Below are 14,608 nucleotides of genomic sequence, written 5' to 3'. Positions count from 1 at the left end.
GGGGGGGACCACAGCAGAATGGGTTCCTCTCATTTATAGATTAGTCCTATAAAGCCAAATCAACGGCGATTCAAATCAATGGCTAACATTGCTCGTGTGTTTCTGCACACTAACATTCTGAAACAAGACATTCTGCGGGCAATTTTAGGTGGAAGGCCAAGATGAATAATTTAGCTTCTTGAAGCAACTAAATCAATCCTCCCGAACCACGATTCAAAGGGGGCCAGATACTCTCATTCTAAATAAAGGGACTCACTCGGAGAGGACAGTCGCTATAATCCTGTTGTTCGAGTTTTCTTTCGCTCCATTTTGAAGTTTCGCCATTCTTGAGTTAGAACACTGTAAATCACATTTTTAAAAGTGCAAACGGACTTCGAACGAATGCACGTGTTTTCAGAGGCGCGATCGTACCTCTCTGCCTTGATTTTATGTTTTGTTTTCTTGATTTTTGCTAACACACGGATTGTAATTTAATCGAGCCTTCTTTGTCCGAATGTAGAAATTTGAATAGAGAAAACATCAATGCCAATATAAAGACTAGCACCACCAATACAAAAAGGTAGTTTTGTTCCTCTTGTTGTCAGTGCACTGTAGCTAACAAAGACTAGTATAAGTTTACTTCCACACCGTTGTTTGGATCTTTTCACCAAAATGCACTTGAACACAAATAAAAAGACTAATGGTATTTCAGTGTTTATGGTACTTGAAAGATCACTATTTTTCCGATCAGCCGCAAAACAAGTTGTTTCTTTAAAAAAAAAGAAACCGACGGTCTCTCTCTAATTAAAACCAACACATTTAGCACTTATATTTTTTTCGTTCGTTAGATTTGTTAGGTCGCTTTGTGAGTTCACGGCGGAGACCTGGTTCTTTTGATTGAGCAGAATAATGTATGCAATTTGATCAGAATACATTCGATAGCCACAAGGTCTACATTTGTTTATTTTTACGGGTACACCGCTGTACACGGTGGCAACAGTAACACGCAAACGTATTTGCGAATCTTGTTATCGTGTTTTCGCCATCCGTAACACATTTGTAACCGATAAGAATAGTAATACATTATTCGTTTATATTGCAAATGACTTCCCTTTGTAATAGACCTGGGAGTTACACGCAGAGTGTGGCGTGTGTTAATGTCGCCGTCTGCTGGCTGCACCTCTTCAGTGAAACCTCTTTCACTCACTGCCATTTAGAAAAACGCTATTAAAGCAAGAAAATATGCGAATTTATCAAACAAACGCACGGAAGTTGTGATCAATCCGTATTGTGAATTAGCTAACTGCGAAAAATAAAAATACTTCCTTTTTAAGGAATTGTATTTTCCGATTCATTTCATCTTCATTTCAAACCGACTAGTTAAATTAGACTTCTATCCGGGTAGAAGAAATAAAAGTAAGTGCATATTATTTAATTTATGGTGTAAGTGAATTATGATTAATCAAACAATGGAAAGGGCGCTCAAATCAATTTCTTGCTGCTATTGTTTATGCTTTGCTCGTTGATAACATTATTTTACGACCTTACGTATAATTAACGTTCAAAAAAGAAGGAGGGTGTGGGTGTGAAGTGTTTGATTGATAATGGTAATAAATAGATAACTGATGCATGGTGATATACAAACAGTCTAATTGAAATAAAAAATATTCCCAGTGGATCTGAGTGAATACAGATACATGTAATAATAAAACGGATGGGTGCAAATATATTTTGTAATTAAAGCCACAGTTTATATATATATATGTATGAATCGATTATGACCGTAAAAAAGACGCTTTTTGAACTACTTTTGCAATTAAAGTCAGAAATTGTGAGATTGAACAGAACTATTTCTTATTTTGTCTTTCGATGCAAATGGAGATTTAACTTTGCGGTAATTGGGTGAGAACTAGCCAAGCATCTGACTATTATGATGCTTGTTAAAAACGTTTCGCATCTGCATTTGAGTGTGTCCCCTCCACTATAATCTTCTTATGGAAATGAAGGCGAACAGCGGGGATCCAGTAGAGTGTAGGAGAATGTCCTTGTTAACTGGAATTTCTCATCATTGCTAATTAGCACAGAGTTTGACGGCCACCGGTATTGGGAAGCACTGTTTAACCACTCACAACCCATCCGAGGGAGCAGACTAATTTTATTTTGTAATTAAAATTTGAAAAGGCCTATTTGACAGTTAAAGCTCTGAGCGTTTTATCTCCCCGTGAAATAATTGCCGCCTTGATAACTCAATTTCTGCAAAATGTCAACTGAAAACGCCAAAAATTTAAATTTTGCGAAGTAAAAATGATCTAAAGCCAATGGTCCTCAGCCAGCTGCTTCCAAACCAGGAAACTTTGCATTGGGATCTGGAAAATCCCTCGTACCAGTTTGTTAAATAATACAGGCATCATTCTACTGACGGGGGTGGGGGGGGGGGGGTGTATTCTTTATTGATTCGCCACAGCGATCTTTTCTTTCTCAAGTATTTTGAAGAGTTTCTGGCAAATGTTCCAGGTAGGTACTGCAGTATTTACCCAAAAAGAAAATGCGAGTGGCGCTGGAGGCTAAATTGAAACAAAAATGCTGATATGTTCTCCCCAAAAGCCAGGGCTATTGACTCGAAACACATTTCAGTCTACTTTGGTAAACAAGACTTAGACATTGCATTATTTGTGCAAAAGCCTATATAAAATGCTAAAAATTAAATTGTGGTTTAGAAAGGTGAAATAATAAAGTTACCACCTGCTGGATGCTCGAAAGCACCTGGTGCGGGACTTTATTATCCACCAACCCATTCCATGCAAAAAGAAAACACTTCACATTGCAAATGGAAGGATTTTTTCTGCACTAATTAACTTTCCGTCCAAATAATCACAGTCCAAAAACATTTTTTTGCGCCCCATTTGTGAGTTCTGACTTTGCAATATATGTATCCACTGGGCCCAGCCATTTCCGCGGGAACGTGGGATCTTTCCATCATTACCACGTAAATACCTGCACTAACGATTCCGGTTCGTACAAGTGGTATTGAAGGTCTAAAAGAACAGGGAGGCAACTGACTCTTTTAGACTCAACTCTGGTAAACAATTTCATTCAAGGAGTCCAAGGGCACTTGAAGCCTGGAGGAAATTGCGGCAACTCCGCTCTCTGGTGTTTTCCGTTCTTCAGACTAACTCCCAATAACAGCCACACACAAAAAACTACACGTGCTTGGAAAAGAGGACACAGACCATCCATTCAAGTCTGCTGCTTTAGTTTGAATGTAATTGTGGCAAAGGTGCTAAAAATCTCAAATTGACAATGATATAATCTGACACCGTATTTTAAAGGCACGCATTGCATTTCCAAATGACAATCTGACGATTCATTTTATTTCAGTACTGAAGGTGCCTGTGAGTCTGAAAACTGCCAGTATAGTCAATCCAAGAGACTGAGCTGGGACCTTCAACACACACACCATTTTGTTCTTACCACACTTTATAAGAAAAAAAAGTTAGCTACTTTGTTGCTGATCTTTGCGTGACAATCAGTGGCTCAAGTGACGCTTTATCCATTCCCCATTCTCCGGCCAACCAGGAATGAAAATATCACCATCCACCCCTGACAGTATTGCAGCAATTTCAGTGATCATCAGCTCACCAAGCCCAAACTTCTGTGTCTGTTAAGAAGTTTGTAAGCTGCTGGCTGAAGGTTGCTACCAGTTTGGCCCATCTTACTCGCTGGCATGTATAATTAACAGCGCGGTTGAGTTCTGCTTTCAACAAACTGATTTCGGTAAGTTTGGTACAAAAAGCGAATCTAATCGGTCATCCCACATGGTGACCCTGTAGCACACAACCAATGTCAAATAGATATCACCGCGAAATATTTTAAAAATCCCCCGTTGTACCAACACCTCAATAAGTGGTACAAATGTCTGAGCGCCTTCAAAGGGTAAAGGTGTATCGGTGTCATTCCGAAGTGTCTTATTTATAATTAAACTGGAAACATGGATTGTTTAACACGGCGTTCGATACCGGAGCAGATAATATATGGCTCCTTCTCGAAATCAAAACCGCGTCGGGAGACAGGGGGTCAAATAGGAATCATTCTGTTTTGATAAACTACATCACAATAGGCGACAGTCCAATTTATTTAACCAGTAATCATTTCCTAGGCTTTTGTATTCGGTAATATTCTGAACCTGAATTCTGGCTTGAAAACCACGTGAAAAGCACCCATCTGATTACATGTCAATGCGGGTGCGTGAAATTGACAATTCTTACTTCTGACCACCCTACATTGAGCACTTTGAGAAAGTTTCGTAAATGTTCCCACTGGTTTTCGTTTGCTTCCGACAAAAAAACCTCAGATGTCAGAGGTGCGAGAAATGTAACTCCCCAGCAATTTATGACTTTAAGAAAATTCTCCAGAATTATCTTTCATTAAAAAAGGGGGCGATTATACATACAGACTTCGAGCCTTTTGTTTACCATTTAGAAGCGTGAAGCCTGGCTGATTTTATTTCACAAACCCACAGCTTGTCTGCTGAACGGCAGGTTAACGGGCAGACATGCCCAGATTCCAAGTTGGTGAAAGTGCCTTCAATTACAAGTGACTCACGATTTAATAAACGCATGTGCCTAGTCTGATGCAACGCACTGAATTTTGGAATCATCAATGGCCCCAGTCATATTTTACACACTGCAGTTATTCCTATATGAATCCAACAAAGAAACGTTGCAATTGTAGCGGGTGAAGGGTATGAGGCGGTTTTAATTAAGAGTAAAGCGAAACACCTTTAGGAATTTTCATCATTTTTTTAATAGATTGTGATGTATTAGGGGAAACTGCATCTCAGGACACCTATGCACCTGAAATAGTATCTGACATTCACATGGCATTTACATGCTCACGCTTTCAAACTATAATAAAAAAACAACTTAAAATAAGCATCTTCAACATCATTTAACTGAATCACAAGATATAAGAATTATAGTAATACAGACTATCCATATTTTAAAAAGTCGACGAGGTAGAATTTAGCCAAACCATCGCACAGAACGCAATCGGATTAATTTACACACATGGAGCACATATCCTTGCCATCCAACACTAGCATCGGCATAGCAATGTTCTTTCAAAGAACCGGCGGAGGCATGAGGGGCCGAATGGTCTTCTTCTGTATTTTATCATTCTACGTTATGACCATGGCATCGTGAGCTCTCTCTGCTTACTGACCCCCAGAAAGAGACTGAAAACTTCCAATCTCTCTTTTAGGAAACTAAAGCTCAATTACTGTAACATGGGCCCGGCGGAACTTATTTGCGCCCTATCTAACGCGCCAAGTATTAGTCGCCGCGTAGTAGGGAAATAATGAGCTGTTTTAATTCACAGTGCATTGCATTATTTCTAAGTGGTTCAGAGTGTGCATGCACCTCTGTAAGTTGTGATGAATGGTTCTAGTGATTAAAATCCGTGTGTCAAATTAGTGTCGAAACAATATCCTTTCAAATTGAGGACGGTGTTTGTCAGAAACAAGATGGGGTTCCTGTATATATATATATATATTACAAATAATACACAATCCCTAACTGGGCTATTTGGACCAGCAGGTAACATGAAGAAGTATGCATCCAAAATCTACCTCTCCGAGAGCTAAGATTACCCAGTTTGGGATGGTCTTGTGTTCTGATTAATGACCCTTGGTGACTGTGATTGCCCATCATCTTCAGTAGCCCAAGGTGTAAACTGGGACATCAAGTCCTCCCAGATTAATACCACAAATGCAGTATTTAAAAAAGAAACTGCGCAAACTAATCAGTCGGCTGATTATTTGAGATTTCCCCATCGAGACGGCAAAACTTTAATTTATTTCCTCATTAAATATTCCAATGCTGGAAAATTTAAAAAAACGAATCTTTATCGACAAACACAAGTTGTTGAGGTGGATTTTCAGCCAAATAATTGTTTTCATTGTAGTTTTAAAAATCTGATAAATAATTATCATCTCTGAGGCGTCCATCCAATTTCAAGGAAGAACAGAAACATTTAATATCTAAGTAAATAGATACAAAATGCCTCAGCAACAAAATTGAATTATTTATCTCTTTAAACTGTTATCCACAGAACTAAATTTAAGCGGTACATATCTAATTACTCTAGCTGTCGATGTGAGGCTGGAATGAAATTAGCAGTCATTACTAGTCTTTTAACTATATGGTCCTTTTGATCAGCAGTAAATTAGCTTTCCCTCTGACAAAGCCTGTATAGCAAGCAGTGGGCCGTAAATAAGACAGCTCTACCTCCCCTTACCACCTTTTCTGTTGTCAATCACAGCTCTGCAATTCATCCCTAGATTAACCTTTATCTGCAAAATTAAAAAAAAAACTTCGCCTACAGTGGCTATTTTTTTATAACTGAAAAGATCTGTTAAATTTCAGTATAATTAACCGGAGTGTCAAAAACTCAGCCCAGTTTCTCAACCAATTTCAGATGAGTTTAGCGCCTTGATAACGGAGCAAGTAATAATGCAGGCAAGATTTTTTTTTTAAATTAGTTTTTCCCCCCTTCTCCACCACTCTGACTTGCTACACTATATTATTAAATTCGACATTGTATAATAGATTGCACGTTTCTGAACAATTTAACTCCTTCACTCCTGGGTAAATGAAGCATAAATTAGAAGTGCCTCCAGGATTAAACGTGTTATTTTACTGGCAAGAACTTGAATACTGGTTCGGCTTGAATATTGGAAGAGGAATATCGAGGAGAACGTTTGCTTTGATTACTAACGATTTGACGGGCTGTTTGGGGGTAACGTCACATTCAGGGAGAAAGTGTCTGCGCCGGTCAGACGCATGGACCTTGACGAATTACTCAATTTCGGAAACAACAGGTTGTTGCAATTTCTTTTTATAAAATATAAAATAAAATGTCGATTGCTGACAGCCTTGTGACAGGCTTGGTTGTCCTTTCCCAAATTCTAGCCGTGCATAAATTCATGCTTGCCGAACACACGAGGGACCGTTAGGGGGCGCCCGAGAGAGCTTATGCCACTTAGCAGACCCCTTCCCCCGAATCAAAGAAATAATTAAGGGGGGGAAGCACAGCGCTATGGCGACCTGTATCCTCATCGCTTCAACTAACTGGAGTCCGATTGTATATTATACAGTGCTGTCAGCTGATTCTACCCTCCTCCCCCACCCCACCAAAAAAAAAGTTCAGGGACTGACTCTGCAAGTGAGAAATAGAAAGCAGCCCTGCTTTCTCATTGGCACCACTGAAGGTCGCCACCTACGCCGTTGAAAGCGCTGGGCCTTTCCTCCCCATTACACGCTGCATTAGAACAGTTCTGTCAACTCCCGCGGCCGGGGGATCGGCCTTGAAGTTTTCACACACAAACGCTCGGCCCAATCGCCTGCAATACAGCATCAACAAATTAAAGGTTCTTTACCCAAGCGAGCTACCGTTCTTCCTACACCCCCCCCCCCCCCCCCCCCCGCCTCCCGCAAAAAAACTCGGGAGTTTTCACAACAGCGGGAAAAATCTCTCTTTTATTTCTTTTTTTAAAAGGGGTCTTGTTTTAGGATAACCTGGCCATTAACAGCGCTCGCCATTTTCGGGTTATAATACTGGGAATCGGGAAAGAGGGCAGTCATGTCTGATATTAGCAATGCAAGAGCCTGCACTGTTGCATTTCCCCCTCCCAGAGTATAGAAATGTCCAAAAACAAGTGGAAAACACTGGGAGTCACTTACTTGTCAGGGTCCGGGTGTCCTCCGCGATGTTGTCGCCTTCAGAAGAAACGGACGGCTCCACTGCCGCAATCCCGGCCGCGGGAGGTGATGTGTGCCGCCACTGCTCACTTGTCCCCGGGGCTTGCGCGAGAGCCAGACAGCCGCTGGGTTTGGATTTTATTTAATATTTTTGCACCCTCTCTGAAGCAGAGACGAGCGAGCCATGTCTGCTTGAAACTGGAGTCCCTGCGCTCTCCTGGCCGCTTGCAAACGTGTACAGTCCTCTTCATCTAACCACAGAGGATATGTAAAACCCTGGAACAAGAAAAGTCGTTTATGGAAAAAAAAATTCTAAAAGGCTGAACGTTTAAAAAGAAAGAATGGACGCAGAACAACAAAAGTCAGTTACACTACGCTGCTCTATACCCCCACCGCCACACAGAAGAAAAAGCTTTATTTTTTTCAGTGGGTATTCAAGATAATTTGAAGCCATTGTTTCTGCTACAGATGGTTCTTTTTAATACAATAACACTGCTCTTTGTGCATACTACCCACAATAAAATCTAAAGCGTTCTCTTGAATAACCATTTTGTTCTCTGTTGTATGGGTCCAACAAAAGCTGCCGTGAGGTAATGGCTTCGCTGTTTATTGAAACCATGGAATAGGGGCTGGATAGAGGGAAGGAAAAGACGTTACAAGGTCACACGAAAACTCTTTATTAGAATAAAATATGATTTAAAAGCACAGACTACTTTTAACTGCACCTGAGGACTGTATGTCAATAAAACAATGACCTCCTCCCAGTTTATGTGCTAAATCATGTCTATAAAAAGTTACACAGAACAGTGACTTTACCATTACATTTGGACAAATATTTCCAAAAACAAGAGTCGGACAACACACCAGCTCCCCCCCCCCAACCCACCCCGCTTTTTCAAATAATTGGTCATATAATTGAAAGAAGGAAACTAATTTCCAGTGCAAAAATGTTAAACATTGTAACAAGTAACCTAACACAAATGGTTCCCAATATGGTATTAATTCGCTTCTACACACTGCTCATACACTTCTTAGTGAAAATGTCCAAATTGCACAAAAAGATGGATTTTCCTATCAACACAATAGCAAAATTTAGTGCTCGTCAAACAGCCGCCAAAGGTAAGCATCGAGGACTTTGCCCTAAACAATACATCACTTGAAACAATGTATGCCGATAAATTAACTGGACAAAAAGTTGTTACTATCTGATTTCTCATCCACCTTAATGGTTCTTAAACTCTAATTAAAATGTCTATCGACACACCAGCTATATTGTTCACGAAAGGGGTAAATATATTTTGTGTCATGTGAATTCAGCATCAATTTAGTCTGCCTTGACATGTAGACCATGTATTTGGCTTGAGCTGAGGTCTTTATCGGCTTTGAGAGCGGGCTCCTCAGAAAGGGAAAGTCGGAAACAATGGATCTCTGCAGGGAAAGTTGTTAGTCACTGACTCTCTGTTTGTCTACCTTTCTCTAGGAATTACTAGCTCATTCTCTCCCAGTTCCAGACTGACAGTAATCCACTCCAATGACTTCTGCCTTTTGTGTGTTTATAGAACATGTCTCAACCATAATCTCAAAGCTACAATTACAATAGGATGTCATGACTTTAACCTTAACACTACTTCCTTTAATTAACCTTCAGGGTGCACGAGACCAGCCTGTGCGGTAGAAAGTTGGTTTGTTAGATCGGCGACTTATGCCGCGAGTTGGAAGTACAAGCATGCTCCAATGGGATACGATTTTTGTAATCTGTTTGCTACATATTGGAATTAGCAGAATTTTTCACAAATCAGTGAACATAGATTGTATTTGACTGTATGTTTCCCCCAAACAACCAAAGTCGGCTATTCATTCACCTGTTACTAATATATTCTGGGTGTTTTCAATATTCTGTGATATCAACCCAAATGGATGAGAATTGTTCATTGGCACAAACATTCCAAATGATCAGTTTACTTGTTCAACAGCGATTTTAATAAGATGTTTGCAGATATTCATAGGCGTCTATCTTATCTTCAGACACGAGATTTTGTACATATGTATACAGATGTTATTTTACAATCGTAATGACATGTAACTTAATCCGAGGTGATCTTACTCTTGTAACCTATAACAAAACGTCTTAGGCGTCAATGAAAGTGTTTCGTGCGTTAGAAAATCAATTTTCAATTACCACCATTTCTTTATGTTTGTACAATAGATAGTGTCTGAAGAAATCTTTTCTGTCCCAACTGTTCTTGCTTTGATTTCTTCACTTGAATAAACTTGATTTGCACCCTCACCAGTTAACACTCCAACATTTCCAACTCATAACAACGCTATTTCTGTGTGCTCAATCCACAGGTAAAATATGCATTGAAGTAAAAACAAAAGTGCCGCTGACAGGCATTTCATGTTTATTGCCCTTTCTGACCATCATTTAAAGATACTTGATACCAGATTCAAGGTGATATTTTCCCAGCAACAGCGGAAATTATCATTCAATTCAACATCTTAAAACTATTAGAAGAATGAGTTAGAAATGGTGACCAATGAAGTTTGCGTTCCTCACAGCTACAAACAGGGAGCATCTCCTGTGTATTACTGAAGAATAGATCTGTTTTGCCTGCAAGTGTACCATTTCAACGCCCCTGACAATTAGCAACATCCCCTTTCTCAGTTCGTAGCCGCCAAGTCTTTTCAGGCACAAGGACAATAGCCTCGGACCAAATATATATTCATAGTTTCCGAGTGTTCTTTGCGAGTGTTTTAAAACAAGTTCACCTTTGTTTTGATGCGAAGGCTGTTGCTGATGCTTATCTCATTAAAGTAAGGAATAAAGTGCAGTTCTACAGCGTACAACGCCGGTATAAATAAAGACCCCTCCCCAGAGCAACATTTTTCAATATATATGTATATAATTATATTAATACAATCGTCGGTTGCGAGTCTTAATAAAGCACAGTCTAACGTCTCGGAGTTTCATTGCTACATCAGAAGAGATTACTGGAAGCTGGGTATGATGAGTTATTGGTTAACATTTCACCAACCATTTTCTCACCCCGAGCATCTACAATGGAAAATAACAGCAGCACACAATCTGAAATGTGATGGTTCCGGCGACTGGACAAGGTACATTGAAATGGATGGAATGGACACTGAAGAAAGTTCTCCCCAACACAACTGAAAGGAAAGGCGACATTTCCCAGAAGGATGCGACAGGAACTGCTTTTGTAATTGCATTCGCACAAGATAAGCTGTTGTCGACCTACGTTGAAAAATAAACCCGACGGACACCTTGTATGATAAATGTCAAACACCAAGCTTCGAAATAGCTTCAAATATGACTTTTCCCAATGTTACATATATCGAAGTTCTCAATAACCCCAACCTATTTTAGCCATGTCCCAAATATTGTTAAACATGATTGAACTGCAGTTGTTAATAAATCATTTCCTTCATAGGTGTGCAATCTTCTTCAAATATTTGTATTATCCTCTTTACATTTGTTACTTCATCGCGCTCTCAAACAGGGCAACATCGAGAAGGGTGGGATAGCTAATCGTAGGAGTACAGAGTAAACCACACGTGTGTCTTCCCCCCTGTCAATGCTGATAATCAAACAGATTATAGTGCAAATGTGCATGTGTAATTTTGGATTATCCATCTGGTGAACTTTAAAGTACTACTTTGAAACAATATTCTGTAATTGAATTGTGTTTGATCGAGCGATTTCTGCTGGAACATGAACATGGCGAATAGCGGGACAGGATCAGGCTTCATTGTGATGTTCCCTCTTGCAAGAAGCAATCTGCCAATATTCACGGGGTTTTAATTTCCTTTGCTGACCACAAAACTGACAGCCGCGGATCCACTGTCCGGCAACCGCCCCCCCCCCCCCCCAACCCATCGAATATTCCTCCCAGTGCAATTAGTAAAGAGAGAAATGGGCAGCTTGTGTAACGTGTGATATTTTGCTACTGGCAGTTTTTTGCCTTTGATCAGCGGTGAAGAATGGCCATGTTGTGGAGGTATTGAAACATGGTTTTGCCAATGGAATCGCAGTGCAACACGAGTCACCACTTTCAACAGGGGAGGGGAGAGAAGCATAGACAATGGGTATATCAACTTCATTTTCATATCGACCTCTTAGTCACAAATTGCTCAATTTCCCCATCCCCGAAGTGAAAAATAAAATGAGAAAAGTTTGATTAAATATGATTAAACCTTTTTGATATTTATGCAAGAAGTAACTATTGATTACACAGTGGACAGGCTCGAGGGACCGAATGGCCCACTGCCGCTCTTGTCTTTGATCTTACGATGAGCGGATGACGCAGAAACAACAGTTCCTAGTTCTACAATACATCAGAAACGAATTTTAAAAAAATTACAGAAAATATACTGTAACTGCAGCTAGCATTATACGGGAAAATACTTCCTCACAATTGCATAGAAATGCCATAAGCATACCACAGGAAAATTAGAAGGAGTTAAAATAATTAATTATTGGGGTACTGTTAATGGCTTTCAAGGTTTTTAAATACCACTAAAATAGTTTACACATTTGCTTAAATTACTGAAACAACTAAATTGGTTTATTACAAATTTATTATAGACTTTATATATTATAAATTCAAAATATAAATAAATAGTTTTGAGAACCAAAAACAGGCAGTAATGATTTGGATTCTTAATTTGATAGTGGGGCAAAATCTCTTTCAGTTTGATATCAATCTTTCAGTTCTGCCCTTCAAATGGTTGATTTTAAATACTCTGCCTAACTTAATTCATACCAATTAAGTTTTCACAATGAAGTGTAGGTATTAGTGACATTCTCCCAGGAGATTCTAACAACCTTTCCTTTGAGGCCCTCAAACTCACACAGCTTTGAGTTATACTATTTCACTGGAGTTCATCCAACTGCTACATCATTCAAATTTTTAAAAGTGACATACACTTTTCAGCATATGTTTTACTCATTTCAGCTTGTAATTTTCTTGCAGAATACTCCAAACGCAAAGTGCCTTATTTTGCAGGAACAGTACATCATAAGGACCAGATGTGATCGCAGAAAGAAGATCTATTTGCTTAACAAAAAATGATAGGTTGTTTTACAAGAATTAAATCAGATTAGATCAAAAGGCTAAGCCAATAACTAAGTGAGCATGTGAAAGTTCATGTGTGGAAGTTCACTTGCTCAATTATTGTATTATTTTATTCCTCTCAACAGCATTAACACAAACTAACAGATGATTGGGATTGCACAAATGTGCATTTAATTGATTTTTCCAGTGAAGGAAGGAGTTAGTTGAAATTGAATCTGCAACATTCTACTCAGGATTTTAGCTGGTTATTTTCTTGTTGTTCAAGTTTATTATGACAATAATTGGGCGGCAATGTCCCCTCTCCTCCACTTCACTCTCTGCTCCACCTTGAGACCCTTGTCCAAAATATATTGTTATCTTCAAGCTAATAAGTATTTTAATGTAGTTAACTGAAGTGCTGCACATGTCCCCAAAATGCTCTCCTTCCTAAAGATCAGCATCTGATGTTTTCTTTCAGTACTATTTATTATGCCATCAATCAGGAAACAGAGCAACATTGAAATGTTCGAACAGAATGAAGAATGATGTGAGTGATTTCCATGTATTAAGCACTCATTGGGCAGATAATCCCTTCTACAGGTGACAGTATTAAAAACGGAAGGAAAATAGTTAGCTAATTTGTATGACCCCATACAATACATTTCCCTTATATGGATGTTTGGAGAAGCCAGCTTCAGGGTTGCTCACATTGATCTGCTTTACAGATTAACCAGTGAACACTTTAATCACATTAACTATCAAACAAGTTAAATCAATGATCAATTTAATCACATTAGATAATCTCAACAGCTATCTTTCACTGGAGTATGCTAAATAATCCTTGACAATTTATCTTAGTCTTTTCTTTGTAATTGCTGCTGCTAAACGATTGTCCATAACTCAGAAGATTGTATGGCACTATTTAAATTAAATTAGGGATGGATAATGTGATAGATTTCTATACTTAATCACACAAGAGGGGTGAAAGAGAAGCTAACTCGATTTGACATGGGGTGGGACAAAAGACTAATTATCTCACTGAATTCATTAATAACGAAAGACAAACAATTAGATGTTATGTCTCATTTAATGATTACATAATCAAAACTAAAATAGTAAGTGTACTTAGGATGATTTTTAAATGAACAATGTAAAGTATACTGGAAGAAGAAAAAATCTTGTGCCTGTTGGAAGTGAAATGATTTTGCTACAATGTACAAATACGGGTTCTTGACAGTTCTTAATTGTGTAATAAGTGCTTTGGGTTGGGAATTCTGCAGGTACAGATGGTGTAAGTAATTAGAATGCCCCCAAACACTGTTGCACTGCGACAGCGTGACATGTGAAACCTGTTTTCAATGCAAAGGTCAAGGTTTGCCAAACTGTTTCTCTACACTGCTGTTTCCAGACCACCATCGTGGATGGTTTTTGATTCACATAGAATGCAATGGCTGAGACCCCGGCTGCAATGTGTGAAAAGGAAAGCTGCAATCAGTTTTAGCAGCACAATAATTACTAACATTCACGATTTACCTACTTGTTTGAAATCTTGCTCTCTGGCCTCTCCCAGACAAGCATTCCTCACATACAACTAATGTTCAGAAATATAAATCTTCGACTGAAATGTTCTCCCTGCGCACAATCTGGATGTTCGACCGAAAAGTCCATCCATTCTGACGTTATAATTACACTCAAATTTCCTGCAAATCTTATTAGAACAAATTGGGCACACAGTCTGAAGAAATAGTGCCCAAGTAAAGGTGGGAACTAGCAGCATATATTTTGGCTACATTAAGCACA

General features: G+C 39.1%; 1 long non-coding RNA gene across 6 annotated transcripts in view; it reads right to left on the bottom strand.

Moving 5' to 3' along the window:
• The window catches only part of LOC140389742 (uncharacterized), an 846,836-nt gene that overhangs the window by 35,094 nt on the left and 797,134 nt on the right, over positions 1-14,608 (bottom strand). For all 6 annotated transcript variants that reach the window (XR_011934461.1, XR_011934462.1, XR_011934464.1 and 3 more), the window contains one exon: positions 7,719-8,012. This is a non-coding gene — a long non-coding RNA (uncharacterized lncRNA). The remainder of the gene's footprint in view (positions 1-7,718; positions 8,013-14,608) is intronic.

This window comes from Scyliorhinus torazame, chromosome 14 (assembly GCF_047496885.1).
Source record: "Scyliorhinus torazame isolate Kashiwa2021f chromosome 14, sScyTor2.1, whole genome shotgun sequence".
In the NCBI taxonomy this organism is placed as follows: domain Eukaryota; kingdom Metazoa; phylum Chordata; class Chondrichthyes; order Carcharhiniformes; family Scyliorhinidae; genus Scyliorhinus; species Scyliorhinus torazame.
The sequence above is the reverse complement of the archived record's forward strand: the minus strand, read 5'-3'. Positions and strand labels throughout refer to the sequence as shown.